Source organism: Ascaphus truei, chromosome 1 (assembly GCF_040206685.1).
Source record: "Ascaphus truei isolate aAscTru1 chromosome 1, aAscTru1.hap1, whole genome shotgun sequence".
Classification (NCBI taxonomy): domain Eukaryota; kingdom Metazoa; phylum Chordata; class Amphibia; order Anura; family Ascaphidae; genus Ascaphus; species Ascaphus truei.
The window spans coordinates 169,209,001-169,235,726 of NC_134483.1; the positions used below are offsets into that span (position 1 = coordinate 169,209,001).

Here is a 26,726-nt window from a genome sequence, read left to right on the forward strand (position 1 = left end):
TGGCACAGGTGCTGCCTCTCATTGCAGCTTCTGCCCTGTGCTACTTCATTGGAGGAATTCTCACACACCCTCCTCCTGTGATTGGATCTCCGCCCTTTATATTCTAGGCGTTGGCTCTGAACCAGCGCCGAGCATAACTATTCATATCTCTATGTTACTGACTCTGCCACAAACCACCCCAGGCCTCTCTCCTAGTGTTCTTACCTTCAAGTTCCTGAGTATCCAGAGGCCTGGTCCTGGACGTCTGTGCTGAAGCGTTGTTGCCAGCACTGGCCTGCTGCTATCTCCTTGCAGTGGCCTACCCTGGACGTCTGTGCTGAAGCGTTGATGCCAGCACTGGTAACTGCTGCATTCCCTCCTAGCAGTAGCTACCCTTCCTGTCCTGTGGCCTGCCGCTATTCTCCTGTAGTGGCCTATCCTGGACGTCTGTGCTGAAGCGTTGATGCCAGCACTGGTACTGCTGCATTCCCTCCTAGCAGTGGCTACCCTTCCTTTCCTGCGGCCTGCTGCTATCTCCTTGCAGTGGCCTGCCCTGGACGTCTGTGCTGAAGCGTTGATGCCAGCACTGGCCTGCTGCTATTCTCCTGCAGTGGCCTACCCGGGACGTCTGTGCTGAAGCGTGTTGCCAGCACCGGTACCTGCTGCATTCCCTCCTAGCAGTGGCTACCCTTCCTTTCCTGCGGCTTGCTGCGATCCTCTTGCAGTGACCTGCCTTGGACTTCTGCGCTGAAGCGTTGGTTCTACCCGACGCTGCCCTGCGGTGAACTTCGGCCAGCCTGCTGTCTCCTCCTGCTGAGATCGGCGTCATGGGCCGAGGCCGCTCCTCGCGCAGAAGCCACCCCCGCGCTCACGCTCCTAAGCTGAAGCGGGGAAATCCTGACTACCTGTTGCCGAACTCCTGCTTCCATAACGACGATGCTGCCTTCTCCAATCCTGACCCTGCGATGTACGACTACGAACTGCGCACTCCGGATCAGTCTGCGTGGACTCAGGTCGGTGATTATATAACCCCACCTCAGCCCCGCGGTCCGGTCCCGGTTTGTGGCGAGCATCGGTGTAACAGTATGAAATGTCACACAATTGCATAGAGTGTATACATAATGCAATTAATCTGTGCATCATGTAACACTATGCAAAATATATGTAACAATAAAATACACTATGAACAATGTCCCCTAACCACCAATGCCATCAATGAAAATCAATTAGAAACCACATCAATACAATTAGCATCAATCAATTAATCCATTTCCTCAAACAATTAAAATACAATACAAATCAATTATACATATATAATTATATATAAATTGCCAAAACAATTCTAATTTAAAGTAACCACCATCATTCTAATCTAAGTACCATAAAGAAGCCATTACCTAAATACAAATTACATTATTCACAACAATTACAAAATTAAGATGCTAAATACATTATCCATACATGAAAAGAACCTAAACATGAGCCAAACAATCAATTATTATCCCTATCCATACAGATAGATAAACATAACATACAGGGGCAATAATAGAGCATAAATTACAAAGCATTTACATACAAAATTCACATACAATACACCCATTCAGTGTACGTGAATGTACGTATATACATAGATACATAAATGGGCATTAAATGGGACTGAAAAAAATAAAAGACATGAATCAAAAATCAAAAAAAACCTGTAAAAGTAAAAATAATATACTTTTCTTTTGTTTACTCACCATTAGATGTCCACTCACCGAAATCCAAGCGACCTGGAAGCACAGGAACCAATCCACAGGTAAGCCATAAAATAAAAAACCATAACAAATCCACGTCTGTGTCTTCTTTCTTCTTTGGGGTCTTTTGGGGTCTTCTGGTGTCTTCTTCCGTCTTCTTCCAGCTTCTTCTGTCTTCTTCCATCTTCTTACGCCACGCCCTTCTTCTCTTCTTAGGAGGGGAGATGTTCCCTCCTCGGCGACTAGCTCCAAAATGAGGCGACTTAGGCTTTTATAGGCCTATGACGTCACATTTTGGTCAAATGTTTCCCACGGTCCTGATTGGGCCGTGAAAAACATGTGATTTGGCCGAGCAAAAAAAAAATGGAACGGATGTAACGTCGTTGAAAGCCTGTCACATGGTGCTAGAGCCAATCTGAGTTGGGATGTATTTCCCACTCTCTAATTGGCTAACGTACCATGTGAGACCGGCCATGTTTCTTTTAATGACGTCATCTTAAAGGCAATTGAAGCAAAGCCATTCTGATTGGCTGTGCTTTCATTGCCTTTAAATGACGTCGTATATTTCTCATCCACATGTCAGATTTCTCATCCACAGCGACAGGTCAGTGTTATAAATCTAGGCCATTTATTAATTGCAATACAAAATTTGTTATTTACCTCCTGACCTGCCGCTGTTGAAAACAATACATTGGGCGAACCATTCGAGCCCTTAAGGTTAAAATTATGGAACATGTGCGCCTAATTGAAAGAGGTGATCTTCTGCACCCTGTATCTAACCACTTCTCATGTTGTAGTCAGGGAGGCTTGTCAGGTTTTTCCTTTATGGGAATTGAACAAGTCTCTTGTTCCATCAGAGGTGGTGACAAATTGAATGCGCTGAATCGACGAGAACTCTTTTGGATATTTACTATCAAAACAAGGGTTCCTTCTGGCCTGAACACCGATTGGGATCTGGGTCCGTTTCTGGATAACTTGGCCACCCTTTATCTTTTGGGTAGGTTTTGTCGGAATATGGATCATGATCCCATAGTGAACACCCTTTAATATTGAGCCACCCATGGATTGTACTTATGCATGTGCACTGCCCCTGTAATTAACATTTTCAATATAATTCTTAACATAACTTGATGAATGGAATGTTTAACGCAATTTGAACATGTATCTTAATTGGCTCTTGATCATTATTTTTGATTTGGTAGTTTTTTGCTTTTTTTTTTTTTTTTGTCCCCCTTTTTTTTTGCTTTGAGTTGGTTTATTATGTAATCATGTAACTTAATACAATCTGATTTATGATTGCATGGTAAATATTATTGTCTTGATTATGCCTTCTCTTTTCAGTCTTCTTTCTTATCATTTATTATTTATTATTTTTTAACAAGATGCCCTTCTATTAAGGTGCTTTTTTGAGGATGTCATTCTTTCGAAATGTTTCCTCAATATGTTACTCTCCTCCGTTTAACTGGTTGCTCTTACATCTTTTTGTACTTGTTTGTTTAATAAGCTTCAACATGATCTTGGAAGCTATGACAGAGTATTTTTTCCTGTCAATTATATGTATATCTGTTATACACTTTTTTATGTTTCAACAGCTGGATGTACTATCTAAGGTTATACTGCTGCGGCCAAGTTTATTCGAGCATTTGCCCGTTCTTGGCCGCAGCAGTATCCTGGCGCGCGCCGCAGGGTGACGGGCGCGCGCCGAAGCAGCGGAAGAGCGCCCTCCGATCGGGGCGCTCTCCCTACCGCTGCCGGGTCCGCCGGGTCCCCCGGAACCCCCTGCCGCCGTCCCGCGATCGGGGGACACCAGGGCTCCCTCGGGGAGCCCTGGACACGCGTGCAGGGGGCGCTGGCACCCGATGATGCGTGACCGCGCATCGGTGATGCGCGGCACGCTGAGGGAGTGCGGCTCGCAAGCCGGGACATTTCCCGGCTTGCGGAATGAGCCGCACTCGGATAAACTGTGTCGGCAGTGTATAGTGGATATATGTGCTAAGCAACCATGGGCATATATGTATGGGGGAACCTTTCTAGACAAATAACATCTTATCATCACATTATATTAGGTTTCTCCACTCAATTTCATGTTCTATATCCACTCTATTTACTCACCATCATCAGCTCCCTAAACAAATCAGGATGTTGGTTTGACTATACATATGTCAAGTGATAGTTTTTATTTACCCCTTCTGGTCGATTAACATCATTTAGAAGAGATTAAGACAGGGGTGTTCTACAAATATGTTTTATTTGTTAATATATATTTTAAGTTTATTGATTTTAATAATGTTATGTGTTTGTATTTCACAGCACACTATGTGTTCACCCTCTGTGCTACGAATAATTCTGCGCTCTGGCTTTTCATTCTCCCACTCCGCACTTGGGGTATTCTGTGAGCCTCTGACTGTGTAGGATTCCTGTGGGGGTTAGCCTGTTAACTAGCCCAGGGACTTCAGCATAGGGTGTGCACTATGAGTGGACAAAAGTAGGTTGACGCCCAGTGCTTAGGAATGCCAAGTACACTAGCCAGTATCCAGAAAACACAAAACAGAGTGCTTGTAATGAACCGTCAGCGAGTGCGGTGTACTAGGAGAGAGTTCTGCCTAGCCTGGGATATGCCATGCGTTATATACATTGGTTAAAGCACCATTAAGTATAGTAAGTGTCTAGGAATGAGTTACACCATAGACACTGAAAGTAGCGCTATTGTGGGCTTAGAGGGCTCACTAAAGATAGCGGCGAGAGATACATGTGCTCTGCGGGGCATGGAGAAGGTTAAAATGGTGACAACTGTGCCATTCACTGCAACACGGGTTGCTGCCGGTCCAAAATGGCGATTCCCGCCAAGACTAGATAGCGCACGTGCTGGCTGCAAGCAGGCTGTAAAATAAATGTGGCGAGAGATGTGCAGGGGTTTGGCACCAAACCCAGATTCCCATCCAAAAGAAGAGAGCAGCGTGAAAGCTGAAATCACGCCCACCTGTGCAGTGACTGGCCGACAGACGAAGCCACGTCACACAAAGAGAGAGTGCCCCTCCTCTTGTTTTCACCAGAGGGAGGGGGCACGCCAAGAACCAATCCAAGCAGTCCTCCCAGCGGAAGGAGGGACAGGAAGTGAGGCCGAGGAACTTCACTTCTGCTTGACTGGTGAAGGAGAAGGAGCTAAGTGCGAGACCAGCAAGTTGAGCAACTCAACCCCGCGCAAAAGATGGCTGACCTAAGCGTAACCACTTATCAGCTTCCAGGAGGCTTCCTGGTTGTGGAGGTTGATGGCCTAGAATATCTGCGGTGCCTGTGTGTCCAATGCAGGACACCCGGACCGGCCCCAAGTACTATGGCACGGTGCCAACAGTGTGGCACATTGTACCTCTGGCCTATCGAGCCATGCCCTATGATCAAGACCCCGCGAGGTGCCTCTCCAGCGACGTTGACCGAGGTAGAGGAGGTGGAGGCTAAGACTGCCCTGTTCCCATATGTCACCCCTGAGGTATGGACCCAGGCCCAGCCACCAAGAGATGTCCCGACGGAGGAGAGTGTGATTCCCAAGCGGAGGAGTCGTTGCAGTCATCGTCGGATGAGAGAGACAGCCTGTCATCGGTGGTGATGCGCCGGCCGGCTGTAAAGAAGAAGTCCCACTTACCCCTGAGATGGAGCAGACCAGTCCGGAGACCCCCCGACGGCGAGTGCTGGTGCGGCCTGAACAGCGTAGAAGTCCCACGGCCATGGCGACTCCCAGTGTAGCGGAGATGGGATCCGAGACGGCTCTGGAGGAAACCACCACCCCCTTATTCCCGCCAGGTGAAGGAGGAACCTGTGGAGAGAGAAGGGCTTGAGGCCTACCTGCCTGTCCGTGACGGTCCACCACCACCCTTTCCGGTCCTCGACGCACTTCCGGTGCGAGACTAAGGAGCGGATGGAGATTCTGCGGCGACCAGTGATGACGTCACTTCCGGGTCAGACTGGCGCAGAGGCCCGGAAGCTTTGCTGACTTCCCTAAGGAGAGCGGGGTTGGAAGCAGAGTTTGAGAAGTTTAAGGCTCAAGTAGCCCAGAGAGGAGCCCGAAGTGCTGCCGAAAGGGCCAGTAAGAGGTTACCTACCGGTTGGGGCATCGCCCGACTCAGAGACACTGTAATGGACATTGGCGATCCCATGGTCACCGCCCCTAGCGCCATTGCCCCGGCCACTGCCCCTGCCCGTCACGTGTCATGCCACCAGGTCCTAGTGGGAGTAAGTGGATAAGACGCCCAAGTATTCAACTGATTGGCGGGATTGGATGACAGGTGATGAGGGTTCTGATGGGGAGATACCATTGTCAAGTGTTGTACGTGTACCTAACCCCACTGTGTTTAATCCTGTTCCTAGAGGTAGGGCCCGAGGGTCCCAGTCTACTGCAAAAGCGGGTCCCGTAAGTCCCAAACCACCTACGATGAACCACACGATCTATAAGAATGTCTTTAGAGGGAGGCGTAAAGGCTCGCACTCTACAGAGGCAGCGACATCAGGTGTATCCTCCAGAACAGAATCGGAGGAAGGTATGAGTGTATCATCATCATATGAGCACCAAGATAAATGGTGGGCACCGTCATTCACAGGGTATCATGAGGGGATGGACCGCACCAGATTTTTTGTTAATAAAGAAAGATATTGTAGATCACTGGTGGGACGTAGGCACCTATTCTCCACAGGAGGTTGCCGATGAGTTAGATAACAGGTGGGGAGATATTGTACAAAAAGTGATTACCCCCAAAGGCTCATCTATTCTATATGATGATGTTGCACCTGAGGAGCCACAGTTCTGGGTACTGCCAGGCAAGGCTGGGAACCAGAAATTGACTACATTAAGTAGGGCAGACAGAGCTGTAGTGGCGAGATACCGGCAATCTCATAGATAGGAGTTTCCATACGTGCCAGAGCCGATAATGCAGGAGATCGAAGACCAGAGAGATACCTGGCTCAGAGATGCAGTCCTTGAGCACTTAAGAATCAAGTTTGGTAATACCACTTACTTAAGAGAGGATAAAATATGTGCCGTGATAAAAGCTTGGAGTACAGGCAGGAATATCTGTATGCACTATGTCCTGTACAGACCGGAGAATGGGCCTGTACAACCCTTCTTTGTTAAGATTGTGGATCACAACGGACGGGAAGTGAAGAATCTTGATACCCGTCATTATTATTGAGTTACGGTTCTCCATGTTGGGAGGTTCCCATTATGTTATGTCGCCATCATGGATGTTACAGTCTGGTGAACACAATATTCATCAATTATGTTTTGTATGTCCACAGATTGTTCACCTGCAGGATGGTCCAGCAAATTAGGTCCAAGTGGGGACCATTGGATTCCACCTGAGGGAGAGTTTAGCCCTGGTAAGAAATGGGGCTATAGTTCTATACTCCTCCTGTGTGTAAACTCTGCTAAGGGCAGATTGCCAGGAGTTGATATGGGTTTTCCCTGCTTATGACACTGGGTTGTGTAAGTGAAGGAAGGTCATTTGACCCTGTGTCCAATCAAGAGATGCAGGGGTGGTGCCTACTGGAGGTTACATAAAGCAGTTTCACTTCCTATTTAGTGTGACAAGGTAGAATGTGTTACCAGAGTTAGAAGTGAGTTAGAGTTGGAGGAGTAGAGTGATCAGCTCATGAGTAGAGCTGATCCAACTATAGTGTAGTGAGATGGACCAGTACCACTCACCCTGCTTAGGGGGTGAGGAAAGAGTTAGTCCCACTCTGGATGCCCTTGATCCAGAGTGGTGGCAGGGAAGGACCATCACAAAGGAGAACAGTTGGTGGATGGTGCATGAACTGTACTGTCGGCTGCTGCTGCTGCCCTGCTGCGAATAAAGACTGCTGCTTTTAAAAAGGAAGACTTGTGTGAGACTGGAATCTCTCATCCCTGTGTGGGAACACTCTCTGGTAAGGATTCCACCCCACATTCCTGGGGCTTACTAAAGAATGAGGCGCTGCACCATTGAATCAGAACGTAGGTATCCACCCCAGTAACCTGTTCCTGTTATCCCCCATGTCATCACGGAAGACTCAGGCCCTCCTGTTGCCAGCAGGTATGCACCACATAAAGACACGTAGCCAGACCCCAGTACACCTTAGGGGGCCCGATCTGAGATTGGGACGGGGAGAAGGGCTACAATACTGTATGTTAGTATAACACATATAATGTGGGTAACATTTAAGACCTGCCTTTTTACCCCGTAGGCTATTTGTAGCAATAATGCTATGTTAATCATGGCCTGGATCTGACTAAGGGCAGCTTTGGAAATGTGTTAAATATTGCATTGTTATTCACATGCATTAACATGAACAGAGGTCTGAGGCTGTCTGTTCTTTTTCAAGTCAAAAGTGGAGCAATTTTGGGGCATGAAATTGCTCCAGAATCACGTATCAAAGAAAAAAATCCTGTTGCCTTGAAACATAAATCAAAATGTTTAGCCATTAGATAGCATAAGTTTCAATAATGTGTTCTTATTTATTTATTTATAAAATGTTTGACCTCCGTCTCCGGTAGATGTGTGTGCTAGGACAGGGGAAGGCGGACACAAGAGGGGGGAGGGAAACACCTAGACAGAAACAAACCAAACACAAAAACTGTGGTCTCAGGACCCTGGTACGAGTACACTGGCTCTGAGAACATCGCCCCTGGGTGACCAGTGGAGGAGGCCAGATGCTCCCTCCTATCGTGCCCTGCTCCCCCCTTCACTGTTATACCCTCCCAAGGGACTTCGCCGGTGACCTGGGTCGAGATCGTATCTTGTCCCGGCGGTTGGCCCATGCGGAATCCGGGCAGGCTCAAACCCTGCCATCCGGCCCCGCTCCTTTATTTGCTATGAACAAAAATGAAGAACGCTCTCATGCACCATTCCACTTGCCCTGCGTGCTCTCCTGCTTGCTAACGGCTTTCTTCCCCCCTCTCTGTGGTGACGTACCGCCCCCGGTGTGCTTCAGTGAGTGGAACCTGTTACCTCTATATGTTGTGGGTCTCCTTGACGTATCTGAGTCTATTGTGGGCTTGTCTGGAGATCTTACTTCTGTGTCATTTGCTACTCCTGGGTAACACCTGGACTGCATGCCCGTGCCCTCTTTGCTCCTCTCCTGACCCTGCTCTGTCTTAGACAGTGTCTACAGACGGTCTTTTCAATCTCAATTTGTTCTTTCTCCTCTTTCTGCGTCCATTCCCTCCTTGCTCTCTACTCTCTCCACCCCGTGTGTTTTCCCTTCTCCTTACTAACTTACACTTACCCTCTGATATGTCACTTCCCCCTGCCTTCCTATCTACTTGCCCTTCTTTCTTCACTTCTTTTGCCTTTCTTCTCCTAACCATTCCAGCCTCCACCCTTCTTGTCTATATCCCCTCCCCTGCTTCCTCTCTTCCTGTTTCCTCCATCTTATCTCGCTGCCTCTCTGACCCCACGCTATTGTTCACTTCCCCCTTCCAACTTGTCAACCTACTTCACCCTCGTATACTCCCTCCATCCGCCTCCTCTCTATGTTACATCCTCCCCCCTTCTTTCTCGATTCCTACCCTTTCTTGTTCCTTTTTTTGTCCGTCCCCGTCTTTTTAAGCATGCTCGCCATCTTTGGTTGGGGTACAGTCTCCATTCTGACGATGCCAAAAGAAAAATTCCCGAGAGGAATTGTTGTGAAAGTCAACAAGAAAGGATGGATGACGGAAAGCCTAATGCATGAATGGCATACGGAGTGTTACGGCAAGCGACCCAATATCGGATGAAGCAATTCTGAGGCTTTTCAACTCCGACACCGAAGGAGATGACTTCAGTGGTTTCAGTGCACAGGAGGAGGAAGATAGTGACCAATGACTACTGTTTACTGCTAATTTTTTATTTTTTGTTACAAGCCGTGTTTCGTTAAAGCCTATTTATTTTTGTTACAACCCGTGTTTCGTTAAAGCCTATTTATTTTTGTTACAAGCCGTGTTTCGTTAAAGCCTGTGTAAAGTTCATTTATTTCAATGTACCGGTAGGCACCTGCGGCTTATAGACATGTGCGGCTTATTTATGTTCAAAATAATACGTTTTTTAAAATTCAGTGGGTGCGGCTTATATTCAGGTGCGCTCAATAGTCCGGAAATTACGGTACCGGTAGCAAAAATGGATAATGTACTAAGGATTGCAATAGAAAGTAAGTTCAACCCTAAAAAGTTAAGTACTTTAATATCAAAAAAATTAGAAAGGAAAATATAGGATCCTTTCAGTGTGAGATGGGCTGGCAGATTATTGGAGATAAGGAAAAAGCAGAGGTATTAAACAAATTATTTTCCTCTGTATTTTCCAGGAAAGAATCAATTTTAATGGTAGTTTCGCAGGAGGAAGCCATACCACTATATTAACGGTTAACTGAGGAAGAAGTTCACAGGCGGCTTGATAAAATTCAAGTAAATAAGGCCCCGATGGCATACATCCAAGAGTTCTCCAAGAGTTACGTTCAGTAATAGCCAAACCATTACATTTAAAATTTAAGGACTCAATTTCCACAGACAGTACCACAAGATTGGCGTAAAGCAGATGTTGTGCCTCTATTTAAAAAAATGGTGTGTGTGTGCCAAGCACGCACATTGTAAGTGACACTTCTTTGCCTTTTGTCACACAAATTGTATTTGTGATGGTGATGTGTTTAATTAAAAATCAAAACACAATTTCAGTGACAAAACACAATGAAGTGTGACAGAATGCACGTGCACGGCACTAATATATGTATACTAACTGTGAATTCTGCCTGTGTGACTCTTTGTGTGTACGTGACTACGTGTGTGTGACTGCGTGTGTGTCTCTGCATGTATGTGTGTGTAACTCTGCATGTATGTATGTATGTGTGACTCTGCGTGTATGTCTCTGTGTGTATGTGTGTCACTGCGTGTATGTGTGTGCGGCTTTGCGTGTATACAGTATGTGTGTGACTCTGCGTGTATGTGTGTGTGACTCTACTGTACAAGTGTGCAAATTGGACTGAATAAAAATATTTGCACCTGGATTGGAAACTAGTTGAAGGATAGACAACAGAGGGTTGTCATAAATGGAACTTTTTCAGGTTTGGCTAAAGATGGGAGTGAAGTACCTCAAAGATCGGTACAGGGAGCCCAGGTTTTTGGCTTGTTTATTAATGACCTTGAGGTTGGCATCGAGAGCAAAGTCACCATCTTTGCTGATGATACTAAATTGTGTAAGTTACTAGAATCAGAGCAGGTTGTAATTTCTGTGCAGAAGGACTTGGAGAGACTGGAAACTAGGGCAGGTAAATGGTAGTTGAGGTTTAATACAGATAAATGTAAGGTTTTGCATTTGGGAAACAAGAATAAACACGCGACACATTAAATGGGGATAAATTAGGGGAATCCTTGATGGAGAAGGATTTAGGAGTGCTTGTAGACAGCAGGCTTAGCAATAGTGCCCAGAGTCATGCAGTAGCTGCAAAAGCAAACAAGATCTTATCTTGCATTAAACGGGAAATAAATGGAAGGGAAGTAAACATAATTATGCCCCTTTATAAAGCATAAGTAAGACCACACCTTGAATATGGAGTACAATTTTGGGCACCACTCCTTAGAAAATACATTATGGAACTAGAGAGAGTGCAGAGAAGAGCCACCAAATTAATAAAGGGGATGGACAATCTAACTTATGAGGAGAGGCTAGTTAAATTAGATTTATTTATTATTAGAAAAGAGGCGTCTAGGAGGGGATATGATAACTACTGTATATACAAATATATTCGGGGACAGTACAAGGAGCTATCAAAAGAACTATTCATCCCAAGAGCAGTACAAGGACACAGGGTTATGCCTTAAGGTTAGAGAAAAGGAGATTTCACCAGCATCAAAAGAAAATGTTCTTTATAGTAAGTGCAGTTTCAAATGTGGAATTCATTACCCATGGAGACTGTGATGGCAGATACAATAATTTGTTCAAAAAGGTTGGACATCTTTTTAGAAACTAAACAGGGATATACCATATACAGTACAGTAAACATGGGAGGGATGTTGATCGAAGGAGTCATCTGATTGCCAATTCTTGGAGTCAGGATGGAATTTATTTTGTCGTCGGCCCTGAGAACAGTGCATTATTTTGCTGCATATACATATTCTTTTAATCTCTTGTGTAAAAGTCACTGTCATTGAAACAGGTGAATATGGTGTTAATCCAAATGTCAACTCCTTGTGACCTTGAGCATGCCACTTTATTTCCCAGTACCTCAGATACAAAAATTAGGCTTTTAGGATCATTGAGTCATTGTGCATCCAACATCCCATGTATAACAACACTATATTATTAATGCGAGATATCTACCATTAATTATATAACACTGTAAACCTAATCATAGCTGTAATTTCCAAATCAAGGAATGGCATACTTAATGCAGCCACATCTTTGTTTTAGTAAGTAATGTACAGCACTCTGGATAATGGCGCTATATAAATGTTATAAATAAATACAATTGTCCCCAATAAACATGCTAATGTGCCTTAACCCCTTCATTGGCTTAGCGGCTATCCGCTAAGGTAATGAAGCAGCTTTAATGTATTTTTATTAATAGTGTGCGGGAGCAGGGGGTCCCCAGAGCTGAACCGCATTGATTCATGGCTCAGAGACCCCCTGCTTCCCGAGTTCCAGGCCCCGGTTTGGGGCATCGGTGCCAGTGCGGACGCTATCTTTATTGAGCCCACGTCGCGTCTTGGACGCTATAAAGATGGCGCCGACACTGGCACCGATGCCCTGTAACTCGGGAAGCAGGGGGTCTCTGAGCCATTAATCAATGCGGTTCAGCTCAGGGGACCCCCTGCTCCCGCACACTATTAATAAAAATACATTAAAGCAGCTTCATTACCATAGCGGCTGTCCGCTATGGTAATGAATTATTATTTATTGTTATGTGTGTGTTTTAATACTTGTGTAGATGTGCAGGGGGTCTCCTGAGCTGAACCGCAGTGTTTTCAGGTCCGAGGACCCCCTACTTCAGGAGTTACAGGCCCCTTTATGGGGTGCCGGTATCCCCTGCACTTTTTTTTTTTTTTCAAACTATTTTATTAGGCAGATATAAAATGTACATACAATGCAATATATGCATAGCATAATACAGAAACATTTTTGTATTTTTTGGGGGGGAAAGGATGGCAAAACTTGTTACCCGAGGCAGGTGACCTGCCAATAACGGAGAGGCCAAGAAAGAGAGGGGGGTGAGAAAGAGAGAGGACAGAGTGGGAGGGGGGGAGAGGGGGGGAGTGTCTACCCTGGTCTCTGGTGTCCCTTTTGGACGAACTTCGTAGAGGTACTGATTATCAAATGCTTCCTTATCCGTAATGCCTTATCTCCTTGTTTCTTCCTTGGTGAGCTTGACTGGTTCTATATGATTATCCATTTCCCAGATTTTATAGAAAGCTATCGTTTTTTTTGCTTAAGGTGCGCGGTTAGCTTCTCCATAAGCATTACTTCATTTATCCTGTTTTTTAGTTTAGTATCCCCTGCACTTCTAAAGCTCCCGCGTCACGTGACCGGGACATTTAAATTCTGCAGGGGATACCGGCACCCCATAAAGGGGCCTGTATCTCCTCAAGTAGGGGTCCTCGGACCTGAAACCAATGCGGTTCAGCTCAGAGGATCCCCTGCGCATGTATACTACTATTAAAAATCATATTTGGCCAGCACGATCGCCTGTAAGAACCGTGCATTGAGACGCAGCGTCTCCATGTAGTTCTTACAGGCTGCTTTGTTTATAATAGTTACCGTGCTAAATAACTTCTAGCACGATAACAGGGGGTAAAAAGGTGATAGTGCCCTATGGCCCTTTTGGCCAAGGCCGGCCGTAAATGCGCCGAGCAGCCTTAGAGAATAGCGCTTATGGCTTCAGCCTTTTGCGGCCGAGCGATATAACCCATTTTAGCGATAGTTAACATAGCTTAGTGAATAAGCCCCATTATAACAAAACAATTAATGAATTTAAACTTGTAGCCAACAAACAAATAATTGATTTAAAACCCTAACCAATCCTAAAATGTACTAAAAACAAGCCATCCAAATTCAAAACAATTTAATCCAAACAATTAATAGAATTCGAAAAAAATAACAATCAATAGAAAACAAGCATTTGCAAAAAAAAATTATTTATCTGCCACAGATTAATGCATTATCAGTCAATAGGCAAGCAAATACATAAATAATAAATAAATACAATAAAAAATCTTGACGGCGTGTCTGCAAACTCTCGTACCGCGACATCATCACCCGCAATCCAACGCCATCCACCTTGAAGACCAGCATTAGGTAAAACAAATCTTTCTTTTAGCTTCTATCACCATCTTCTATCTTCATCAGGAAATTATTTTAATCTTTTCTTTCAATCCAAAGACCCATTGTAAATCCACAACAGGATGTTATCTCATCGGTTTCTTGAGATAAAATGAGACATACAGTACAGGTCTTATATATGACCTATGACATCACATTTTAAGGTCAGATGGTACAGCTTCAATCCGATTGGATGCTGTATCATGTGCCCGCCTGTTTTTTTTAAGGATGTAACGTCATCTTCAAGGGATGTACGTCACATCCTTAAAACCCCCTGGCTATATCACATGGTATTACAGCCAATGAGTTTGAAGAACATCCCATTGGCTGTTGTACCATGTGAAATAGAGACATACAAGCAATGGGGGAGCGTGGGATTAGAAAAACATTTGACAATAAAAAACAATAAAATACAATAAAATTAATGTGGTTACAACAATATTGCTGGGGGTTGGTGAAAATATTAAATACACTTACACGGCCATGTGCAAGCGGACACGGTAATGTGGTTTCTTTAAGCAATTCCAGTCACTCCCAACAACAGGTAATGGTGGTTTAGAGGGTTTTGAAATAAATATATAAATATATCTGTACTCACACGGCCATGTGTGAGTCCTTGCAGGAAATTGGTAACTTTGGGGTTAAATTAACCCATCTGCATCTCCCCCCAGTGTAGACTCTTCTTTGTTTGCAACCAACGTGGGATTCTAACTCCAGTCTTGGGCATCAGATGGGGACTCTCCCCAGTGGTGGTAGTAGGGGGGGGAGTAGGTAGAGAAAGTGAGGCACGTTGTCAGTGCTGGCTCAAAGCATCTGTCATAGAGCCGTGGTCTAACTTACTGCCACATTGTAAGCACACCTCATATATTAAGCTTAAGGTAAGCGCCAGGTTTTTTCCTATTGTACCATGTGAAATGTCACATCCTTTTGAACAAATGGGGATAATAGTAATTTTGCCCATTACTGTACTGTATGAGTTCGGGGGGTGGGGGGGAGGCGGGATTGTTGGGGTAGAGGAGGTGAGTGATAGGGTTGTTGTGTGTATTTTTAGTTATTGTGGGTAGAGGGATTGGGGGAACGGAGGAGTAGCTCCAAGGATGGATGTTTAAGACTACCGGGTAGTAGCGCGATGGGTTAACCCCTTCATTACCTTAGCGGTATTAACCGCTACGGTAATGAAAGGATTAACTCCACCCGCAACCCCCCCGAACATAAACACCCACCAAGGGCCAAATACCACTTTCACCCACCCCCGTTATCCACAATAAACCTGCACCAGTAGTTAACCCCTTCATTGCCTTAGCGGTTTGCAGCAAAGTTAATGAAGTTGCCTGTAAATGCATTTGTATTGCATGGGATTCATGCTGGGTGCCTCCGGTGCTGATATTAATGGGTATCAGCTTTGTAGCCTCCCGGCATCAGTCCTAGGCAGGAAAAATGCATTTTTTTACTAAATCCTCTGTCGCTGCCTTACTGGCAGGTTCTCGCCACCTTCATGCTAACTTTTCGTGGCGGGAAGATTTTCAGAGGAAAGCCTCAATTAGCCCAAATAACCTACTTGAGGCTACTAGAATTGCACAAACGTGAAAACTTAAGTGGCTTATCATGGCTCGCCTGGCAATTTTTTATTTTTTAGAGAAAAAAAAATGCCGAAAAGGCCTTTTTTCGGACAATAGAGGCTTACTGAAGAGCAGTAGGCCTTTTTGGTGAAAAGGCCTCGATAAGTGGCTTAATGAGGCTTATAGCATAGGCTCCATATTCTAGTTGTCTATATCTTTAGTAACCAGCTATACATCATTAACTCTATGTTAGTAATTCTAACATGGTCTATCATTATACATATGTACATTCATCATTTATGATAGGTTCATTCCAATTTGTAATTGATAATATCATTACTAACATAAAAACAAATTTTAGCATGTATTTAATATTTATTTTAATTAGTTAAACTTTTTTTTATCTTTTGCTGTTTTTAATAGTATGCAATTAGATGGTTTTATTTACATTTTCTAGTGTAACATGTACATACAGTAATAATTAATTGACTATTATTTAATTTCATGAAATTTAAATAATGCATTGGTTATGTCCAATTATGTATATGCTATCAATAATATGTGATTTTATGGTCAATTCATCAGTATTCAAATAGATTTAGTCATTTCAATGTGTAGGTATGCTTTTTCTGTTAAACAAGCTTGTGTGGTTGTCAGGTTTACAAATATGTGCTTTTCTAGCAACAGTAACTACACAGTTGTGACATTATGTCATCTTATACAATGATTGTTGCTATATATTGTTAAATATACATATACATATTTTTATATATATATATATATATATATATATATATATATATATATATATAAATATATCTGTGCTATACGATGCCTATAAACTGAGGCGATTCAAACGCATAATTTTCACCAGCCAATCCCCCCTGAGGAAGTCACACACGTGGCGAAATGTGTCGGGATGTTTTTTACGTGTTGACATCACTGTCAAGAGACGAAGTCAGTGTGAGGAGGAGGACTTGCATTGAAACCTACCAGTTCCTGCTTGTGTGCCAGCCATTCACTGCCGATTCTGGGGATTCCTGTGGACTCTAACTGCAGTACGGCTCTACACCACCAGAGATGGCCCTGTTCTGAGGAACTTGACGGCATACCCCTTGCCTACCAGTACCGGACTGACACTATACTCCCAAACGGTGAGAGGTAAATTTAGGCAAGTGTTAACCAGGCACTTCAGGGCTTGTAAATCATTTTTAAAAAAAAGTTTTTATTGACCACCCCTTGAAAAAGGTTCCTTGGAGGACTGAAACTTTAACCAATAAAAATTTGTACCAATAAATACATGTATTTTTTGGTATTCCCTGAGTGCTTATTTTGGAGCTTCTTTTTTTTTTTTTTTGTGTATATATGTGTATATATGTGTACATATATATATATATATGTGTGTATATATATATATATATATATATATATATATATATATATATATATATATATATATGTGTGTGTGTGTGTTAAGTAACTGATTTGTGTCTCTCTCAATGGCTCAAGTATATCGTGTTGCCTACCACTTGTCTATGTGCTAATACAGTACTTCCATAGAAGGAGTGGAAAGTAGAGCACTGCAATTGTAAACAAGGGCTGGAGGCAAAAAATGTTTAACTATTTATTGGGCATATATGCCAAAAATTAAGACACACATCTTAAAAATACTCTGACGTGTTTCCCGCCATGGAGGCACTTTATCAAAGCATATATGCCCAATAAATATAAGTGAACAACAACTAACTAAAAAACTACACAAAAATGTGCTAGATCTACTATACTAAACAAATAATGCCCAAAAAATGCACCATGCTAAATACTACCAATAATACCTATAAAACACTGTAAATGATTATACAGATAAAGCTGCCAAGGGGACCGCATACACAAATTATCGCCTGAATTTGTAAATGGTAAATTGAATGAAAAAAATGATATAATCCCCGGCGCATGCAACACAAAAATATATATATAGAATATAATTATATGAATTGGTGTGTGAACCAATTACCCTTGTCCTTAGAGAGTTCACAGATGGATTGAGTCCCCAAAACAAATGTAAAGTCCACTCCTCAGATGCAATGGAGATATTGCTTCTTTTGAGGTGAAGAATCTTCCTCTCACATGAAAGAGAAGAAAAGACACATCATTGCTCAGTACTCAGGACTGTTAGAGAATAGACCTGACAGGGTGAGTGATTTTACTACTTACAAGAAGTAGCCTTGTTACTTTCTGTGGAGAGAAACTGTGCTCTTCTTCCCTCTGCGTACTCCACGGACCCCACGTGTTTCCTCAGCTGTTTTCTGTTCATCCATCTGTCAGCAGGGATCCCTCTGAGTGGTCTGCCAGATCATCTCCATGGATCTCAGCTGTTCCCGTCAGTTCACTCAATTGTCTCTCACGATATGCACCCAATCATATACACAGGGAAATGAGTAGAAATATGAAAGATAGTGCAGATCTGCAATACTATTTATTAAAACACACACATACTGTACACGAAACTCACTTACATGGTCTCGTGGTGATAAAAACAATTACCTCATTGGTGTTACCTGGTTTGTTATCTTCTTCAGTTCCAGAGCACTGAACACATTGCAGTGATTAAACTTTATATGACGTATTGTACGGGCACATGCGCTGGCAAACCAGAGGCTCTACTGACTTTTCAGGTACTGTACATCATCAGAGTTTTGCTTTTTTGGTAGGGGACTGAACGATGGAGCAATGAGACCGATCCGGTAATGTCATAATTACCAAAACAATCCCATATATGTATCCATAAATCCAAGAGAAAGAAAGAGAGGCCCAGTGACTTATATTATATACCTCCCCAAACACATTTACAGAATACGTGTAGTACCTGTGAAGAAAACTGATTCCACAAGAAATACCTGGGAAATATGCTATTTTCAATCATTTGAATATACTGTATGTTCTATATACACATATAAAACATATATTCAAATGATTGAAAATAGCATATTTCCCAGGTACCAAGTCCCTAAGTGTGAGGATTCGCCATCCTGATGTACGCAGACCGTCTCTTCACTCTAACAAGCCTTCCGTGATGGACACCCAGGATGTGCGGTTTCATGGTCCCAGTACGCGTGTGTGCACGGACCATGCGCATCCTGATTCCCCGCCCATGGATTCGGACCCCGTCCCCATCTCTGACACACGTTGGGTGCGTTCGGCCAGCCTCCCTACTGACGTGTTTTCTCGGCTCCGCCCCTCGATCTCCGTGACACGCGCAGGTCAGCGCGTGATTGACCCCGCCTCCTCTTGTCCCAAGAATCGGCTTGGGAGTGATGTGTGCTCCAAGCCACACCCCCGGCCTCCGTGACGCGTGCGGAATGGCACGCAAGCAGTTCCGCCATCATCCACGATCAGGCTGCATCATAGGTCACATCTGTGTGCACCAGCAGCCTATCAGCACTTACTTCCTTGTTCCGCCCTGGCTGGCTATTGGAGGCTCCTCCTATATATACCTTCACTTTGCTCTCATTCCATGCTGAGCATAGTCATTGTGACGCCGTGCCTTGCCACTTCCTTGTTCCAGAGACCTTGCCTTATCTGCCTGTTAACCTCTTGTTGCCTGAACCCTGCTAGCATCTTGGACTCTGCTTCTCTCCACTCCTGATCCAGCTTATATGACCATTCCCCTCTCTCCAGTCCTGACCTTGGCTAAATACTCCAACGATCCAATATTCTCCTATCCTGAACCTGGCTACGTACCCCGACTATCCGATACTCTCCAATCCTGAACCTGGCTACGCACTACGACGATCCGCAACTCTCCGCTCCTGAACCTGGCAAGTACCTTAACCATTCTCCAATCTGTAATCCTGACCTAGCTTGAACGACTACTCTACATCCTAGGCACACCCGCGTGGCTGTGGGTCGGCGTTATCCATTCCCCTACCTCAGCACCACGGTCTCGCTTCGTTTGTGGTGAGCTACGCGTACACTGAGGAAGTCACTACAATAGTGACAAAATGCGTAGGATCACTGCTATTGGTCACATTTTTTCAAAGGTACAGCAACGAAACACTCTTCACCAAGCTCTTCCCCTATACTCATGAAACTGAACGCTGTCTGTGTGCCTGCTTGTGTGCCTGTACTTTGGTGTAACTGCGCATGCTGATCCGTGAACTCATCACTGGTGCCACCAGTGCTCCCGCAGTGCATCCAGTGTCCTGCCGCTGTGGATTAGATCTTGGTTGTTCTTGGTTGTCCTTGGTTAAGGACATTTGGATACAGGACTTTGCTCGTGAGGTTGCACTAATATTCTTCTCAGCTGCAAGTATACTTGTTCACTCTCACCTGTCATCAGGTTGTTCTTAATCTACCTACACTTGTGAGTGGTATTTTAACGTGTATCTCCAACCATATATGACATTAAATTGAATTACACAATGGGGCATGCACTTCTGTTTTTTTAGATTTTCATTGGAATTGGTTATTCTCTCAACACTCCAGGGACTTATCCTTCTCAATTGGCCCTATATCCTTTAGCAAAGTATTTTCCTGGCATTGTGACTTCATGGGACTTTAGAAAAATAAAAATGGCATCACATGGTCACCAACCACAAACTGCCCATTCATTGTCAGTGTAGCAATCCATGCCCATATTGGGGGCATGGTTTACCACTCTTTCATTCAATGGGTGTGGGTGATGGGGGTATTTGCACAGAGGAGGGTGGTTAGGCCTCCCGGTGGGTAGGGGGGAGGGTTAACCCCTTAAATACTATGTGGTTACAAACCGCTAAAGTGATTAAGGGATTAGTGGCCAGTAGTTTTTTTATTGTAATGTTACTTCCCATGGAGGATACATTGGACAGGGGGGAAGATGAGGGCAGCCTTCATCCTGGCAGGGATAAGTACAACTTTCATTTAGTTTATGCTGGCTGGGTGATGTTGTATTTTTAATGGGCAAATGTGCTATTATCTATATCTTGATAATAGGAATTTTGCTCATTACAATGAGTATTGGGGTTGGGGAGGAGTTGTATTGATTTTTATTGTCTTGCACTGTAATTGTTTTTTGAATGGGAAAGAACTCTATTAGCCATCTTTGGCTAATAGCCCGTTTACTCATTCCTGTGTGGTGTTGTTCGTAGAGAGGGTGGATGAAGCTTGTAGTTGCCCCAGGGTGGAAGTTTGGGCCTTGAGAGAGGGTAGCACGAGGGGTTAACTCCTTCATTACCATAGCGGTTGTAAACGCTAAGGTAATGAAGGGGTTAACTTCTACATCCACCCTCCCACAAGGCCTAAACACTCACCCTGTTGCAATTACAAACTTCACCCGCCCCCTGTACAAACAACAAAACAGTGCCTGCTATTTAACCCCTTCATTACCTTAGCGGTTAGATAATGAAACTGGCTGCAATTTTTTCTTACTGCATAGGATTGAATCCGGGGGTCTCCAGAGCTGAAATAAATATACGGATCAGCTCTAGAGGGCCCCGGAGACCTGCGGGAACCCCCGGAGACCCCCAGTATCAACCCCATGCAGTGAAAATAAAACAAACTCCTTGCTTTGCATACATTATTGCATATTGCAATATGCTTATGAAGCCTATAGGGAACCATGTTGAATGGTTTTGAAGCAAAAGGTGGCACTGTGTGCTCATTTGCATGTAATTTCCCAGAATCCCTTGCTGCAGTGGAAGCCCTGGGTGATAATGGTGAAAGGCGGGGTTGCAGACCTGTCTAAGACATGCAAATGAGCATAGAGCTATATCTTTCTAAAAGGGAGAGTTTTGGGATTTTTAAATTGAACTGTCTGGTTCCATTTGGCCTTAATGAGAACCTTAGAGAACTGGATAATAAAGATTATCCCTTAGGTGCATCAGAGTCCATGAAAGAGTCGCTGCCAGAATAGTGTGATAGTGATGAGGAAACTTGTGAAAGCAGCTGGCCCAGCATAGGGCACCAAATGTTGCTTAACTCACGGTTGTGGGGAGTAGTGAAGTGTGGATCTTTTCCTCAGCGTCTCTGGCCGTGGCGTTGCACCGCCAACCCCACCGCAGCTGGAAGTCTGGTGGGGCGGTCACGCGACCGGCGGTGTCCTCCTCACTGTATGATGAGAGCGGGCCGTGAAGTTCCACGCCAGCTGAGCTTCCAGTCCTGGCAGTGAAGCCGTTAGCTCCGGCGTGCAGGCAGCATGCTGTAGGGTGGTCACGTGACCGGCAGCTCTCCCCTCCGTGGGCGGCGACTCAGCGGCGTGCAGTCCAGCAAACAGCAATGTATGAAGTCCTCCAGCAGCAGCAGGAGAAATCGCGGAGCACAGCCAAATAAACAGGACAGGGTAAACGTGGGTGGTGACTTCAAGAAGGTTTATTGAACAGACAGGTACAGCTGCAGGATCATCTGACGCGTTTCAGCTCCGCGATTTCTCCTGCTGCTGCTGGAGGACTTCATACATTAATGAGAACCTAGTACTATTGTCTAATGTCAGGTTCGGCCAGTCCCTAAGCTTTTGGTTTTCTCCCTTTACTCCCCCTTTAAGTTAATGGGGCTTTTGTATTTCTGGTTCAATTATGGTTTTATAACAAGTTCATATATTTATGTACATATTATGTTTAACATATAATAAGATGTGTAAGGGGGTCACTCCCGGTTTCCCTGATGTCCCTTTGCCCCCTGTCTTACCCCTGTGGCCATGGGGGAATGTGACGGCGACTTCTCCCGGTGGGCGCCGCCATCTTGGTTGTGGCACGAGGTTCGCGCAATGCACCGAGGTTGGCAAGGGTAGGGGTGGCCATTACAAGTGTGCAGGAGCTCTGGGAAGTTGCACAGGCGCAGTTAAGCATAGCGGCGGCCATTACAGCTTCGTACAGGTGCAGGAGAGATTGCACACGCGGTTCCCATAGGAAAGAGGTCCTGAGTGGACTACATCTCCCAGCAGCCTCTGGGGAATTCCCTATGATCCCTGTCACCTGCAGCCAGCCAGCCACTGAGACTGCAGATTCTCTGCAGCAGGGATTTGGTTACATTGTTGTGTGCAGTCAGGAAGCAGACTGTAAAGGACATGAGGCAGTCAGACTCAGGATATAGAGGGGGAAAGAAGGGGGGCAGAGAGCTGCGAGATTCTGCCCTAGGCCAGAAATCCCCAGGCTAGAGCTGAGGCTCTGACTCCCCACTAGTGAGGGTGGGTGTTCACAGGGACAGGCCCTAGGATAGGGACCTGTCACATTAGAGAAGGAGAAGGAGCTCTGCATGTAGGGAGGCAAGTAGCCCCTTCATAGGCCCTATACCCCAGGCCCAGTTAGGCCCTGAGTCATTGAAAGGTTGGAGCTGCTACAGGGACATGCCCTAGATAGGGAACGGATCCCCTGAGCTGTCAGGTGTGTTATAAGATAGTCAGGGACACAGCTGTGTGCACGTGGCCTGGCAAGTTTGGTCTGGGAACAGACCTCTTCAGGAAAGAGACCCAAGACAGCTGAGGTGGGAACTGACTGCGTCCCCGAGGACCTGTTGGCCACTGTGAATCAGCGCAGGGGTGAGGCACCAACCCTTTACCCCCTACAGGATGTGCTAAAGACATTGAGTACAGTCTTCACGGTGGGAGCGTCTGGCGGGACATCACCCCACGCGGAGGCAGGTTTCATCGCAGGATCAGCGGATCCTTTGTGAAGATTCATCATACCGAATGTGGACACACTCGGCAGGTACAGTCACCAAGTGCACCACCATTACCTTTACCACACAGGCACTGATCACGCCTAAGGTTGCATAACTCTTGGGACATTTGGGACTCAGGGAATAAGGTGTGGGGTACAAGGCCCTGTGAGGTGTGTGGCTAGTTGTGTCTTCAGTGGGTGGAGTGATAAGATATTATTATAGAGTTATAAGTCAGTACATTAGAGCGTTAAGAGATATGTTATGTTCAGTAAAGCCCTTTGCTATTTCACATCCAGTGTATGTGTTCATTTGTATGTGTCCTGCGAGGAAAACTCCCGCTCTGCTGGGAGCCATTGCAGGTGGAGGCACTGCACCATATAGTAGTTGTAAGAGTAATTCACCCCAGGTTCCCCATGGCGGAAGCTCAGCCCTCCTGATTGCCAAACAGGTACAGCACCACACTGATAAGTAGTCAGATACACCTACCCACCTCAATCTCACTTAGGGTGGGGGTAAGAGGGCTACATTTGGAGGCGCTGCTGAGATCCAGACCTGGTGTGCCCGATCTCAACAAATTATGTCGTTCTCATTATTATTGCCATCCTGCCAAGAAGTGTACAAATGGGCATTAAAGGGGCAAGTCCCGCCCTTACTGTAGGACGAGTTCCTGCTGACACTCCCTCCTGTGATATTTGCTTAATATTGGGTCAGTATCCAGGCTTACGGGGTGCAAAAGTCTTAGGCCGCTGCGTAGATGCAGACGGAGTGTGGTGCTCAGTGTTGGTGAGGCCCGAACAAGATTTAATAAGAGAAGGAGGCCCATCCAAAATATTGCTCAATGGAACCCTCACTAAAGTATGGTGTCCTGTTATCTACCCTGAAATGCCAGGAAAATCAGAAGGCTACCCCCCCTATCTATGCAGAGAGTCATAGTGTAATTGATGAGACTGTGATTAAAATGGAGGCTTCCTCAAGCAGTGAGTCACACCTAAGATGGCGGTTCCCGCCAAGTCGGACTAGCACCAGGACTGTACAAGAAATTGCTGCAGAATTCTGTCCGGGTCTGGCGTGAAAACCAGAGCCCCGCCCCTGCGCTGTGAGTAGCTCAGCACAGAGTCAGAACCACTCCGTGAAAGAGGGTGCTCCTCCTCTGGAGTCCACCAGGGGGAGAAAGCACAGCGATTCTCAATCAGTAACTGCTGTCTCCACTAAGGACAGTACAGGATGCAGCGAACCACATCCGCAGTTGCATGGTGTTTGGCCAGCAGAGGGACTGTATGTAACATTTCTTTTGTGCCTGTGCTTACAGAAAGACCTTAAACTCTGCGGTGGTATGAACTTTGATCCCTATCAGCGACCACGAGGGGCTCAGGTAGTGAAAGTGGAAGGAAAAAGGTACGTCAGGTGCCTATGCCCCAAGTGTGATTTTCCAGATGGCGAATTGAGCTGGGGACCCAAGTGTGCCTGCTGTGAGGCACAGTTCCTAAAAACAGTGCTGCTGTGTGCTACGGAACCCGCAGAGGAAGATGCGGCTAACCAACCTATCTCAACTATGGAGGGCTCGTGAGCCCTAACCGTGGTTCCTGATTCGGTTCTAATGCCGGAACCACAGATGGAACTACAGATGACAAGTGAAGCTGAGGACAAAGAGCCATTTGCCTCGCCTGCTGTGGGCCCATGTGCCCTACCACTGCTAGTCCGGCCTACTACGATGGTACCATCGGTCCTAGGCTTGGGATCAGTACCTAACGATGACAAGGGCGAGTTGACTGCCCCAGGGGTGTCGGGTGTGAGCTTCCAGGTGACCGTGGAGCACAGTAGCTCCTTAAGTCTGGCCACCAGGGCGATTGGCTCCACTCGGCATCGCGTCCTGGCGGAGGTGTCCCCCTTAGAAGACCGCTGTCCAGTGGTGCGAGTGGACCAGTGCCCACCACCTATCGTCCAGGTGAAGAGGAAAGACAGCCCAATCATGATGTCCAGTGCTGCCATAAGTATTACTGTGATTGAACTGAGTGTGAGCCCGTACGCTCCAACCCAATTGGTCCCAGGACTGGATCCAACGCTCCCGAGTGTCCAGAAAGTGAGTGGACTTCCCTAGAAGTGCTGGGGACAGGTCCCAAGACAGCTGAGGTGGGAACTGACTGCGTCCCTGAGGACCTGTTGGCCACCGTGAATCCACGCAGTGGTGAGGCACCAACCCTTTACCCCCTACAGGATGTCGGAAAAAAAGAATTACCGGCGCCTGGGAAGTCCATTAAATAAATGTCAATCAAATAGAAATCCAAACCATTCAGTGAAGAGTCCCAAAAGTGTCCTTAGGTGAACAGGCAGTGAAGGGGTGAATAGACGGCTCTCACCATACAGCAGTGCAATATGTGAAAAAAAGACAACAAAACAAATTATGGTGCAGTATGCCAATCAATGTTGACAAAAGGCATTCAAGACTAACAACACACAACAGACATGACACACAAACAAAACAACACTAGCAAGGCTATAGACTTAACACAAAGCTATTTAATGACAACATAAAATGCTGGGTATCCGGAGGGTACAGGGAATAGCACAGAGGTCCAGTACCCACCGCCTATCGTCCAGGTGAAGAGGAAAGACAGCCCCATCATGATGTCCAGTGCTGCCATAAGTATTACTGTGATTGAACTGAGTGTGAGCCCGTATTCTCAAACCCAATTGGTCCCAGGACTGGATCCAACGCTCCCGAGTGTTCAGAAAGTGAGTGGACTTCCCCAGAAGGGTTGGGGACAGGTCCCAAGACAGCTGAGGTGGGAACTGACTGCGTCCCCGAGGACCTGTTGGCCACTGTGAATCAGCGCAGGGGTGAGGCACCAACCCTTTACCCCCTACAGGATGTGGTAAAGACATTGAGTACAGTCTTCACGGTGGGAGCGTCTGGCGGGACATCACCCCACGCGGAGGCAGGTTTCATCGCAGGATCAGCGGATCCTTTGTGAAGATTCATCATACCGAGTGTGGACACACTCGGCAGGTACAGTCACCAAGTGCACCACCATTACCGGTAACACACAGGCACTGATCACGCCTAAGGTTGCATAACTCTTGGGACACTTGGGACTCAGGGAATAAGGTGTGGGGTACAAGGCCCTGTGAGGTGTGTGGCTAGTTGTGTCTTCAGTGGGTGGAGTGATAAGATATTATTATAGAGTTATAAGTCAGTACATTAGAGCGTTAAGAGATATGTTATGTTCAGTGAAGCCCTTTGCTATTTCACATCCAGTGTATGTGTTCATTTGTATGTGTCCTGCGAGGAACAACTCCCGCTCTGCTGGGAACCATCGCAGGCGGAGGCGCTGCACCATATAGTAGTAATTCACCCCAGGTTCTACATGGCGGAAGCTCAGCCCTCCTGGTTGCCAAACAGGTACAGTACCACACTGATAAGTAGTCAGATACACCTACCCACCTCAATCTCACTTAGGGTGTGGGTAAGAGGGCTACAGATGTATCATTTGTATCTGTGTATTTTACATTTT

The 26,726-nt window shown here is 45.6% G+C and overlaps 1 protein-coding gene and 1 long non-coding RNA gene across 4 annotated transcripts in view; one reads left to right on the forward strand and one right to left on the reverse strand.

Moving 5' to 3' along the window:
* ALDH1A1 (aldehyde dehydrogenase 1 family member A1) overlaps nucleotides 1–26,726 on the reverse strand; it is a 115,433-nt gene that overhangs the window by 67,300 nt on the left and 21,407 nt on the right. The window contains exons 1-2 of one of the 2 annotated variants that reach the window (XM_075598154.1): nucleotides 17,797–17,935; nucleotides 17,597–17,704 (exon numbers count right to left, since the gene is read on the reverse strand). The exons of the other annotated variant lie outside the window; for it this stretch is intronic. The gene's annotated coding sequence lies outside the window, so the exon portion shown is untranslated. Of the gene's footprint in view, nucleotides 1–17,596; nucleotides 17,705–17,796; nucleotides 17,936–26,726 lie in introns of those variants that run through there. 2 annotated transcript variants of the gene reach the window in all.
* LOC142493695 (uncharacterized) overlaps nucleotides 22,611–26,726 on the forward strand; it is a 64,083-nt gene continuing 59,967 nt past the window's right edge. Inside the window, exons 1-2 of one of the 2 annotated variants that reach the window (XR_012801187.1) lie at nucleotides 22,611–23,261; nucleotides 24,524–26,221. This is a non-coding gene — a long non-coding RNA (uncharacterized LOC142493695). The remainder of the gene's footprint in view (nucleotides 23,262–24,523; nucleotides 26,222–26,726) is intronic. The other variant, XR_012801188.1, reaches the window with a different exon arrangement.